This window comes from Leucoraja erinacea, chromosome 34 (assembly GCF_028641065.1).
Source record: "Leucoraja erinacea ecotype New England chromosome 34, Leri_hhj_1, whole genome shotgun sequence".
Taxonomy (NCBI): domain Eukaryota; kingdom Metazoa; phylum Chordata; class Chondrichthyes; order Rajiformes; family Rajidae; genus Leucoraja; species Leucoraja erinaceus.
This window is the reverse complement of record NC_073410.1, coordinates 5,442,501-5,455,943: the sequence shown is the minus strand read 5'-3', so window position 1 is coordinate 5,455,943 and position 13,443 is coordinate 5,442,501. Positions and strand designations below refer to the sequence as shown.

The 13,443-nt window shown below is 45.6% G+C and overlaps 1 protein-coding gene across 2 annotated transcripts in view; it reads right to left on the bottom strand.

Moving 5' to 3' along the window:
* LOC129712930 (ras-GEF domain-containing family member 1A-like) overlaps window positions 1-13,443 on the bottom strand; it is a 177,581-nt gene that overhangs the window by 48,450 nt on the left and 115,688 nt on the right. The window lies entirely within an intron of this gene.

The window sequence follows — 13,443 nt, the reverse complement described above, 5'->3', positions numbered from 1 at the left end:
TCCTGCCGTGCAGCTACCATCCAACATCTCTTCATCTTAACCTGGCTTCCTTCTCAGCCCCGCCGTGCTCTCTGAGAGCATTTTGTTGTTTTTTTTTCCTTCGCAGAGAACACTGCACAGAGACAATGAGCCTTGGTGGATGTTCAGAACACCCACTGGGTCATACATCTATTGAGCGACAATGAGAGTAGCCACCCAGCCAGTGAATATCCCAAACACAATGGGCAAAGCATGGACCGTGCTGTCCTTACCTTGTAACAAGCTGGTGCCACTTCAGCTCAAGCAGTTCTATAACTCAGAGAGCATAGATTTCAATGCAACATACCCACTGATTCATGTGCTGTCCACTGTGGCACTAAAGCCAAGCCTGAAACCAGGGCATGTTTGATAATTTGGGGATTAATGGACCCTGTGTGCTTGTAGTATCGAGGGGCTGTCCCACTTGGCCGTCATTTGCGCCTCATTTACGTGTCATATGTAAAATAGGTCGACACGTCGTGACGCGTGGTGTGCGCGTGGGTGACGCACGCATTGCGCACGGTGAGGCGTGGAATCGCATGCGGTGGCGCGCGGTATCGCGCGGTGGTCCAGGATTTCGTAGTGGAACAAAATCCTCGCACGCCATCTGCGTGACATATCGCATACGCACGTTGACGCATTGGCGAGGCACGCTGTATCGCATGGTGACGCATGGTTACGTCACCGTGCGTCAACGTCCGTAAACATGCGACGCCACGCCGCGCCCCGCCCCGCCTTTTACGCGTCATGTAACCTCTGACCTCATCCACACAGACCTCTTCTTGGGTTTCTTGCTAGCTTTTCTTGATGTACAGGCTGATCTGTAGGTATGAGGGCTGCTGCTAACTGAAGTCTCTGTTGTTGCTGTAGCAATAACATCTGTAGTTCTTCCATGATGGGCACGATGCAGAATAGGGAAGCATGGTATTCTAATGTGCACCAGAGGGATACATGCTGGGCATCAGGCCTCGGGTACACTGTGCCTGGAGGTGGACACTCCGCAGAGCTGGGGTGTGGGGAGTCAGAAAGTGGGAGAAGGTGGGGATGGTCTCTGGAGCAGGAGAAACAGGGCCAGGAGATACCCCTGGAGCTTACTCCACCATTCAAAAAGCTGTTCTTCTACCTCAACATCTTCCTGCCCTATCCCCTATCATTCCTCTCATATTGAGGAAGGAATGGGTGAGGACTGAGATAGAGGAAGGGGGGGTGAGGGCTATGGGTTCAGGGATGGGGAACTGAGGAAGGTGGTATGGGCAAGGTATGTATGTATGTATGTATGTATGTATGTATGTATGTGGTGTGTATGCTCTCTGTGTACATATCCATATGGTGTGTGTGGCCCAAAGCTTGTGTGGAACATGTGCCGTTTGAGTATATGTACAGATGTGTGCGTGTGTGTGTGTGCGTGTATGTGTTAACATATGCACATGTGGATTTAGAGTGTGCCTGTGCGTGTGTGTGCTTCCAGTGTATCTATTGAGCTTAGAGACTGATTTTAAATCATCATGGACCTATTTGTATTGGACCGGCCTCTCACCACGTGAAAGAAGGATCTGAAGAAGGGTCTTGACCCGAAACATCACCTATTCCTTTGCTCCACAGATGCTGCCTCACCCGCTGAGTTTCTCCAGCATTTCTGTCTGATAGCTGGTACGTAAAATTCACAAGAAACCATGCAAAGGCATCTTCCATTTCCCTACTGCACTGGAAACATCCTCGACCCTGAGAGACTGCCTGAGAAGAAGAAATTTGGAGAGTTGCAAAAACTAATAGGAGTTGATGGTGCACATTATTGTCTAACTCTGCACACACGTCTCTGCTGTGACGGTGTAGTATTGTCAAAATCTCTTAAAAACAACAAGTTCCTCTCCACTGACTCATCCTCTCAACCATAATCTCCCATTTGCTGCTGCGTTGAGTTCACTCTGCCATTCTTTCCCTATGTGGCTGTATCATGATGAATATGTTAACTGAGTCGCACTGCATCAGAAAGCAGCTGACAGCCCAGCTCCACTGAGGAGTCAGCTGCCGCTGCACAACATTAGCTGCTCCCCTTCTCCCCGTCTCAGTCACAAGCGCCCTTAGTAATTCACCACTCACTATCACATTCCCCCTTTACACACTTTCATTCCCTCACTCTCACACACACACACACACACACCAACTCACTTACTCATAAGCAGACTCGCTTGTGCGTAAACACAAAGATATCACACCCACTCACAAACACACACATACACCCACACACACACAGAATCACTCACCAATGCACACTCTTATATAGAACATAGAAGAGTACAGCACAAGAACAGGCCCTTCAGCCCACAGTATCTGCTGAACATTTCCCGACATATCCATGTGTCTATTAAGGTCTCTTAAACACCACTATTATATCTCCCTCCACCACCACCCCTGGCAGAGGGTCCCAGGTGCCCAACCCTTTGTGTAAAAAACTTGCTCTCATCTTAACCTGTGCCCTCTTGAATTGACATATCTGACGCACACATATGCATGTACGCATATACACATCTTGTGTGTATGTGAGTAAGTGCATGCATGTGCAAATGTGTGTATGTTTTCAATCGTGAGAGCAACAGCACAGTGGTCACTTTCCTGCTCCACACTCCAATCTCTGGACAGCATCTTCATTCATTGCAGTGATGGCAAGGCAATGTCTACAAACATTCATGATGGAGGTTCATCAACCTCAGTCGATGGAACTCAAGTGAGCTCATGTCCAGTTAGTTCTGTAAAATTCTGACGTTAATTACGAGTTTCCTCCATCCATCGATCCATTGCCTCCATCCAGCACTGATCCATCGATCCTCTTTTGGCTGGCTCACCCCTGTTCCAACCAAAACCCTTCTTTCTCTTGCGAAGGAGGTAACTGCAGATGTAGAGGGGGACTTACACATTTTGTCCCTGCCAAGACACAACATCACTGGTGGGTAAATGGAGTACGGAAATCTTCGAGGGTTGTAGGGCTGGAGGACACAAGGGGGTGATGTCCATGGTGGGAATTGAAAAACAATTTGGGACACTGACTTCCTCTAAAGGTCTCGCCATGTCCCATCAAAGCCTCATGACTCTAGAGGTGCTGAAGGTGCCAAAGCAGAGCAAATTGTTTATTTATTCCTAATAAAGGTTAGGTCAGAAGTTTCAGCAAGTCTATTTTTATCACTTGCTTAAGGCACTGTCTACAGCAGATTACAGTGCGCACTTGTCTCATCCGACTCCTTCCAGAGATAACATTCCTGCTGGCATGGGGATTGTCTGAGCCCTAGTCCGCACACCTTCACCAACCAACAACTTCCTCCCCTCCCTATCTCCTCTCATGTGGGTCTGCAGGGAATGGAGTGGAGATATGAACCATGTGTAAGCTGGCAGAGTTTAGTGTAATTGGCATCGTTTTAAATACATTTGTTTTATTTAAGGCTACATTTCTTGATGATGAGACCTGAGATAAATGAGCCAGCCAGAGCCAAGATTAGTGAGCAATTCCCCTGTTATCCACCGTGGTTGGCATCTAACATCAAGGATCCACACCATCCAGACCATGCCCTCATCTCACTGCTTCCGGGGCAGTAGATACAGAAGCCTGAAGTCCCACACCACCAGATACACCTAGCTTCCTACAACTTGCAGGTTCTTAACCAACCTGCAAAATCTTACAACAGAACACTAAGGACCACCTCTTGCACTACCATGGATTTTTTTTTAAATGTTTTGCACTGATGTCTTTTCTTTAGTCTTCTTTCTTATATGAATTTCATGTGTAATTTATGTAAAATTTATGTTTTGATGTGTTGTCTGGATCTATGTGTCGGTGACGCTGCTGCCAGCAAGATATTCCTCACCGCACGTCTGCATGTGACAATAAACTTGGCTTGATTTGTGCACATTGGTGCAATGAGTAGAGGCACTGCCTCACGGATCCGGCAACCTGGTTTCAATCTTAACCGCAGTCGCTGTCTGTGTGGAGTTTGCAGGTTCTTCCTGTGGCCACACTGAATCCCCCCCCCCCCCATGAAAATCCAGCTTCCACCCACTTTCCAAAGACGTGTGTTTGTGGTACGTTAATTGGCCGCTGTTAATTGTGACGTGTATAGATGGAAGCTGAGAGGAGTTGGGAAAAATAACACTTTTCATTTCAAGCAAGAGTTAGTTAACACAATCACAGAAATCTGAGCACCTCTGGTGTCTATTTAGATCTTGGCCATCCTCTGTTGTCATGAGAGCAACGAGTGTTGCAGTTTTGATCAAAGACGTTTTAACTTGCTACAAAATACAGGAACCAAGTTCAGATTGTGGGAAGCAGAATGTGGAGTTACCCCGACCATCTTCAATTACCCTGGGAATTAACCTTTGGGTTTTCTGCTAATCCAACAGAGAACTAACTACGCCACGAGAGCAGAACATTGCAGTTTAAAAATAAAACATTAGAATGAAAAGAAATTCGATTAGACCACGAAAAAATGGCTGATTAGATGATCTAAGAGCAGAGAGGCCATTCAGCCCATCAAATCCTTGGCAGCCCTGAGGGGTGCAACCCCACCTGTCCTATCCCCCTTCTTTATTCCCCTCTATATCTGCAACTTATTCTCTCTCACACATGGCCTTCAACTCCTCTTTGATTCTTTTAGGCATTAATCTGTGCAAAGCAGTAATTCGAGGCACCATGTCTGTTGGATGAGGGAGCAAAATGTACCACCCCGTGGAATCCCAGGCATCAGAGCATGCAAACTCCACACAGGCAGCACCAGCAACCACAGGGTTGAAGAAGGATTTTTTCAGGATTTTCCTTAAGACCCAGTCATAGAGTCAACAGCATGGTAATTTTGACTCAACATACCCATGCCGACCATGATGTCCCATCTACACTAGTACCACCAACACATCTTTGGCCCATATCCCTCTAATCCTTTCCCATTCATGCATCTGTCCAAATGTCTTGTAAATACATTTACAGTACCTGCCTCAACTATCTCCAATGGCAGCTCGTTCTATATACTATCCTCCATGTGAAAAAGTTGCCCCTCAGGTTCATATTAAATCTTTCCCCTCTCACCCTAAACTTAGGACCTTTGGTTCTTGATTTCCCGTCTCTGGGTTAGCGACTCTGTGCATTCACCCCATCTATCCCCCTCATGACAGTATACACCTCTATAAGATCAACCCTCATCCTCCTGCCCTCCAAGGAATAAAGCAGCCACTCTGCACAACCTCTCCCTGCAGCGCAGCCACTCAAGTCCTACAAAGTCTTCCCTCAAGTCCTACCCATCTTAATGAAGAGGGCACTGGTTGGGGAATGAATTGAGCTTGATAGCCCATTGAGCATTTGCCAGTTTGGGCCTGTGGGATGAGGGTGGATCTCATTGAAACATATCATGAAAGGCCTTGCTAGAGTGGATGTGGAGAGGATGTTACCCTAGCGCAGGGATTCTAGGAAACAGAGCGCACACCCTCAGAATAAAAGGACGTAGCTTTAGAAAGGAAATGTGGAGGAATTTCTTTAGCCAGATGGTGGTAAATCTGTGGAGTTCATTGCTTTAGATGGCTGTGGAGACCAAGTCTAAAGGGGCTGTCCCACTTGGGCGATCTAATTGGCGAGTTTAGAAGAGTTTGAAAAAATGATATGTTGAAGACCTCCTTCAACTATGTTGAAGACCAGCTTCGACGAGCTACGCCTAACTTCGGGAAAATTGGACACCGAATAGTAAAGAGTGAAGACGACCTCCTTCGATCTCCTTCGACCTCTCTTCAACTGATGAAGACTATCCACGACTACCTTCGACTACCCTCGATTACCTACGACTAGCGTGCCGACCTACTACAACTAAACCTACGAGTAAAAAAAGTATCGATTTTTTCCATGGCGACCTTTTTTTACTCGCGGGCATTTTTTAACATATTAAAAAAAACGCCGCGATCTAGCTGAGGCCTCGAGTAGGCGGAGACCACTCTCGAGCATGAAGGAGAGTTACGAAGACCTCCTACGACCTCGTGTCGACCATGCTGCGAGTATGTCGAGGGCAAACTCGCCAGAACTCGCGGATTAGGTCGCCCAAGTGGGATAAGCCCTTGACTAATCTAGAATCTGTCAATCTATGCTCTAAAAATACCCTGACTTGGTCTCCACAGCCGGCTGTGACAAATATTTCAGGGAGAAGGCAAGGGAATGTATTTGAGAGGGAAAGATAGAACAGCCATATTTGAATGGAGGAGTAGACACGATGGGCCGAATGACCTAATTCTGCTGCTATGACATGAATATATTGCTCCCTTGACTGTGCCATTCTATGATTACTTTGCAAGCTGTTTGAGATTGCTACAAGTTGCCTCACACAAAGTATAGGGCACGCAGATATAGTTATCCTTTGGCTCAAGGGAAGGGAATTATATACCACTAAACCATTGGAGCTCAATAGAAGGGATTGGAATTATTTTCAAAGCCACTAAAAAAAAAGCATTAAAACGAGTTTAATATATCATTTCAGATGCCCCAGTGTTTATTTTTCAATAGGCAGTCAATTATTGGTGACACTTTAATGTGCTGCAATATGTAGAGGACTTCACCTTTAACAATAACAACATGCATCATTAATGCAGAGATGAAGTTTATGTAGTCTGTGCACCATTTTTCTCAGCGCATTTTTTAACAGCCAGCATTATTTCTGGTAACAGGTCTGGCTATCATCTTCATGCTGAAAAGCAATTAGCCTTTTCTCTAGGCAGCTGCCGCCTCCAACTTATTATTTTTGAATTTTCCTCAAAATTAATACAAAAAAACTGCCGGAAGAGGTTTGTGCAAGCAACTACCACAGCAAACATTTCCCTTTACATAGCTCCGATTATGCAGCAAAACCTTCCAAGATACCAAGATACAGTACATAGAGAGGTGTTAGAGCACAGCTTGGCCAAAGAGGAGGACATTTTGAAGATAGACACAAAATGCTGGAGTAACTCAGCGGGACAGGCAGCATCTCTGGAGAGAAGGAACGGGTGACATTTCGGGTTGTGACCCTTCTTCAGACTGAGAGTCAGGGGAGAGGGGAGTTTAGTGTCTTACAAGAGGAGGGAAGTTGTTTAGGGGGGGTATTCCAGAGTTTTAGACCTTGTCAAAGCCTTTGGATTCAGAATGATCAGAAGGCCTGGACCTGATGAGAGAATGTATATCAGAGGGTTGAAGGTCTGGAGGAGGTGGCAGTGATAGGGAGAGATGATGACATTGGGGAATTTGAAGATCAAGGTTGCTAGAGTTACTGTCACCCAATATTTGTCGTGTGTCGGAAGGAACTGCAGATGCTGGTTTAAACCGAAGATAGACACAAAAAGCCGAAGTAACTCAGTCTGAAGAAGAGTCACGACCCGAAACGTCACATTTCTTTTCTCCAGAGATGCTGTCTGACCCGCTGAGTTTCTCCAACTTTTTGAGTCTATCCAATATCTGTCACCTGGCTCAGGAGTCGTGGGTGAAGCGGATTTGGCGACGGATGAGATACAGGCAGCAGAGATTTCAATAACCTCACGTTTATACAGAGTAGGGGGTGAGCCAGGAGTCCGGGACTCTGGCACTGGGCCTGGGCTCAGTTCTGTTCTCGATGCTGTCTGTGTCCCGATGACTACATGGGTCTCTTCCTGGTTCTCCAGTTTATTCCCAGATCCCCAAAATGTGCAGGATGGTAGATTAGGTGGCCCCTGTAAATTGCCCCTAGTGTGTAGTTGAATGGTAGAATCTGTAGGATGTTGGAATAATGAGGTGACTAAAATGTGTTAGTGTGGGATTAGTGTAAAACCTTATAGAGGTTTATACAATTCTGAGAGACACAGATAGGGTAGATAGTCACCGTCATTTTCCAAGGTTAGGGAAGTTTAAAACTCGAAGAAGTGTTTAAAATAAGAGTGACAAGAATGAATGGAAATCTGACGAAAAGGTGTTTCACAAATACGGAGATGGGTACATGGAACAGAGGAGGTGGTAGATGCAGATAGATCTACAATTTAAAGAAAAAAGCATTTGGTTAGGTACATGATTGGAAATGAATAGAACGATATGAGCTAAATGCAGAAAAATGGGATTAGTATCAATAGGCATCCTGGTCAGCAAAGGCAAGATGGGCCGAATGGCCTCCATTTGTGTTGTACAGCTTTGATTCTAGGATATTGACACGATGGGCTGAATGGCCTTCTTGTGCCGTAAATTACTTGCACTCACACCCACCCCCACATAAAACACCTCTTCACAACACACACACATACACCCACACACACGATCAATCACGAGGCAGCAGGCAGCTCCACAGAGTCTCGGTTGATTAACAGCAGAGAGAATCTTATTTCCATATTCGGCTGGTTCGGAGTGAGACATTTAAGAGTGGGAGAAATGCCCGAAAACAGGGCTGCATTTTGAAAAATGACAAGTCAGAATGCAAGGATTTCAGTGAGGATCTATATGAAAATTAGACACTGCAGAACGGGAGATAACGCTTGTGAGCTTCGAAATCTCGATTGTTAATCCAAACTGGTTGCTGTTGGTGCTGCCATACAGGAATGTTTTGATTGCAAGCCAAGGTCTACTAATGCTCCTCTGCAAGGAGCCATGGCATCATATCAAAGGCAGATAATTTTAAAGGGATAAACCATCCTATCTTGTACCCACTGTAAACTCCAGCTCATCCAGAACCCATATACTAACAGTGTATCCCATATCAACCTTGCAAAGGCTAGATTTTATGACTCTCATCCTTGTGTTCAAATCCCTCCGAGACCTCACTCCTCCAGATGTGTCATCTCTGCCAGCTCTACAACCCTTGCAAGGTCCTCCCCCTCTACGCATGGCTACATGAACATTATCAACCTAGCGCTGATAGGTCTACGTTTACTAATGCCTTGGACACCAACAATCCACCCCTCCACTCTCCACCTCTCCAACTCCCTATCCCCCTCATCCTCTCTCCATGGATGAGGTTCCTGGTTTCTAGATTAGTACGGGACTCAGGGGTTATGGGAAGAAGGCAGAAGAATGGGGTTGAGAGGGGAAGATAGATCAGCCATGATTGAATGGCAGAGTACTCTTGATGGGCCGAATGGCCTAATTCTGCTCCGAGAACTTATGAACTTATTGCAATAACGTGTGGCTCAGTTAACTGTTTGTCTTCCTGGGGATATCCTTAGGATGCTGCATAAATCAAGGGAAAGCAGTGGAGGAACATTGGGAATTCCAGGGCTCAAGGTTGACTCTCTGAAGACGTGACTCTCAGGGTCAAATCAAAGGAGGCTGACTGGGAGCACAAAATGCTGGAGTAACTCAGTGGGTCAGGCAGCATCTCCTGAGGACATGGATACGTAATGTTTCTGGTCGGGACCCTTCTTCAGATTGGAGAAGGGTCTCAACTCGAAATTACACCTATCCTCGACAGGTGTTGCCTGACCCGCTGAGTTACTCCAGCTCTTTGCAGGGGTTTTATTTTGTACACCAGCATCTACAGTTTCTTGTGTCTCATCAATGGAATTTGGGGATGTAAGAGAGACAAATTTGGAGGGTCGGAAATTTCACGGAAGTTTCGAGGGGCTGGAGGCAGTTACAGAGAGGAATCGCAAGAAAACCGCAGAGCCCGGAGTTGCAGAATGATGAACCTTTCACCCGTAAACAATTGCTGACATTGACTTGAGTGGGTGGGATCAATTAACTGTCCCCATATGTTAACTCCCACACGAGACAATAACTAGCATTAACTTTGCACCCTCACTGATGCTGGTTCCCAAAAGAACAAGATCCAAGATAATCCTCCAACACAGGAATACCAGCCTCCACCAGTGATGGGTTCAGCAATGCCAGGCTTTATCTTTGAAGAGCAGGTAAAGTCACAATGAACTCCGCAGACTCAGAACAAAGAGCACATTCCCTGACTGCCATCAACCAATGTCAATAACCCCCTGCCCCCCAGTTCATCCTTGAAACTTCCTTATGACATTGAAGGAGGACATTCCAACCATAGAAACATAGAAACATAGAAACATAGAAAATAGGTGCAGGAGGAGGCCATTCGGCCCTTTGAGCCAGCACCGCCATTCATTTTGATCATGGCTGATCGAACCACTAAGACCATTCCGAGTCATGGAGCCATCCCATTTCCCCACTAATTTCCCCACGTAACCTTTTCTCCCCACAATCTCACCCCCAACCCCCCTCACCCCCCAGATTCTGCCACTCACCCACACACTAGGAGCAGCTTACTGCAGCCAGTTAACCAACCAACCCCTCGTCTCTTTAGGAGGAATGGAAGGAGAGAGGAATGTATACAGGCGATCGCTTCATCACAAGAATTACGTGCAAACTCCACACAGAAAAAAACGACAGTTCAGTCTGAAGAAGGGTCGCGACCCAAAACGCCACCTATTCCTTTTCTTCAGAGATGCTGCCTGACCCGCTGAGATACTCCAGCACTTTGTGACTATCTTCGGTGTGAACCAGCATCTGCAGTTCCTTCCCACAGAGTTAAGAATGAACCCAGGTCTCAGGACCTGAGGGATATGAGGCAGCTCAAGTAATTGTGCAGGACTGGCATGGATAGGGACCACATTGGCTGCAGCACACATTCACAGGGATAAGGATGGCCAATTCCAGCTCTCGCAAGCTAATTAAATTGGATTTATAGCATAATGTTGGTCCCTTTAGCCGAACTAATCCATCCTTGCTTTCCAATTCCTCCATGGGACTTCTTCTTCCTTTCATCTTATCCTCCAGGAGATGTTGGAATTGGCCACTAGTTCCAGCTTCCTGCTCATCCCCAGGATGAACTGTTTCAGCATAGGTGGTCAAACACTGAATGCTCTATCAAACCTCTGCAGGTGTACAATGTGGAGCATACTGAGTGGTTGCTCCACATTGTACACCTGAGGGCCTTTCGGGAATTTGAACGCTCAAGAATGAAGTAGGCTGGGGAAAGTGGGGACGATAATCCAGTCCATCAGAGGTACTGACCTTCCCACCATCAAAGGGATCTACAGATAGCACTGCCTCAGGAAGACAGCTAACAGCATCAAAGACTCACACCATCCTGACCACACTTTTGTCACCACGGCCATCAGGGGGAAGGTATAGGCGCTACAGATCCATTGCTTTCAGGTTCAAGAGCAGCTTCTTCCGATCAACTCCCAGGCTCTTGAATCACCCTCCACAACCCTACCCAGAACCCTACCTCAGCATGGAATCAATAAGGACCTCGCACTAGTAATATTGCTGTGTGTACTTTGGCTTGCACAAGCATGGTTGGTTTACCTAGAACAACCGATAATTTATCGTATATTTATTTATTGTTATGTTGCATTTAATGTGCCTGTAAATCAGCAGGAAATAAGAAATTCATTGTTCCGGCCCTGGTTTATATGGCAATTAAACATTCTTGACTTGACACTTGACTCTGGAATTCCTTATCTAAATATATCTTTATTTCTAGCTCTCTGTGATATAAAAGCGAACTCTTTGTCATCTGCATATTATCACTGTACATAGCACCACGTCAAGTTTATTTTGTAATATTTTTGTGAAGGTTGAATGCTCAGATGAAGGTGTGTTTGTTCTATGAGGAAGATGAATCAAAATGGGAGGTTTGGCAAATGCTTAGAAATTGACTAAATACTAATGGTGTCGGAGAACTTGGATGAAAGAATGATGGTTGCCCCGGTCACAGTGTCTGGGACCACGTAATTTCAAAATATAATGTTATACACCATACAATATTCAAGATATAAAGATATTTATCCACCTACATGGCAGTAAGTCTTTAGAATTCTCAATCAAAGAATACTGTGAAGATTCAGTCATTAAGTGTGTTCACAAGGCAACATTTTCTCTATGACTCCATGACAAATATTTTTAAATATGAAGGGAAACAAGGAGCAGGAGAATGGAACGGAGGTGAAAAGATTAGCCATGAATAGTACACTGTGCATGAAGGGCCAAATGATGTGTTTCTGCTTCCTTTTTTTAATAGCGACATAGTTATAGGACCAGGCAGCTGGTCGGCACAGACCCACCCAATGGACCGAAGAGCCTGTTTCCGTGCTGTATCTCTAAAAAAAATTACAAAACATGGACCCTGCCTATTCAGGGACCCGTCCAAATGTCCCCTAAAAGTTATTATTATTGTACCTGCCTCAACTACTTCCTCAAGCAGCTGATTTCATACACAAACCACCTTTTGTACGAGAATGTAGAAACAAAGAACTGCAGGTGCTGGTTAATACACAAAAAGACACAAAGTGCTGGAGTCTCTGTGACACAAAGTGCTGGAGTAAACTCAGCATCTGTGGAGAACATATGAAGGTGAGCCTTGGGTTTCTGGGTGCGTAAACGGATCTTCAGATTGTATTGTCTGACTTTGTGCTTCCTCTCGTGTGAAAAAAAAAAAAACGTTGCTCAACCAGTGTTCTTATGTGTGGAAAGCCTTGGGATTTAACACTCTACTCTCAACAGCCGTTCCGGGCAGCTGCATAACTGTGGCTCTGCTGCAGTTGGGGGTTTTACTTGCTGTATTATGACCCTCTCACTCTGCTTCACCTCATCTCAGCAACATTGCACTCTGTTCCTGCTTGAGGTGGAACAAGAACCTAGCTACCCAATGAGTCCTGACTATACCGGCTGGATCTGGGTTAGTGGTGTACATAAAACACTCTGACGATACAGTTGGCCGTGGAACCATGTCATGTTGTGCTTGCTCAGTACCTTCTCCAGGTCAGGGTGTTTTGCTTATCATTGCCCAGCCTCCTCTGTTCTTGATCAATATCTGCTGTCTCATCCTTAAACAGATCAATAACATTTGAATTTTTTTATTTATTGGGATGATCAGGTTGGGTGCAGAAAATGTGTGCCTTCCATCTCGTTCAGAGTCTGTGGTCAGGTAGGGGTTTTAATTCAAAGCCAAGAAGGTCTGGTGGGTAGACACAAAATTCTGGAGTAACTCAGTGGGACAACTCAGCAACTCAACGGGACAGGCAGCATCTCAGGAGAGAAGGAATGGGTGATGTTCCACATCGGAACCCTTCCCCAGCTGAGTCTCCCCGTAGTAACAAGACTGACCCCCTCACTATTCACTGGGAGAGGCCCTTATGAGTTCCTAATTAAAGCAAAGAACAAACTGTTGGAAATCTGAAATACAAGCAGAGAGAGGTGGAGATACGCAGCAGGCCAGGCAGCATCTGCTGAGAAAGAAAAACAGGCTGAAATGTTCAACTCTATCTCTCTCTGCAGACACTGCCCAATCAACTATTAACACCAGACTCTGTTTTAGCTTCAGATTTGAATGCAATTTATTTCTTGAATACCATGTTGGATATAATAGTTTTAATCAGTTTCAAGCACCAGTTATTGTTGTGCTGACACACTTGGCAACCATTGTCTGCATCGGCGATGGCAATGAAGTG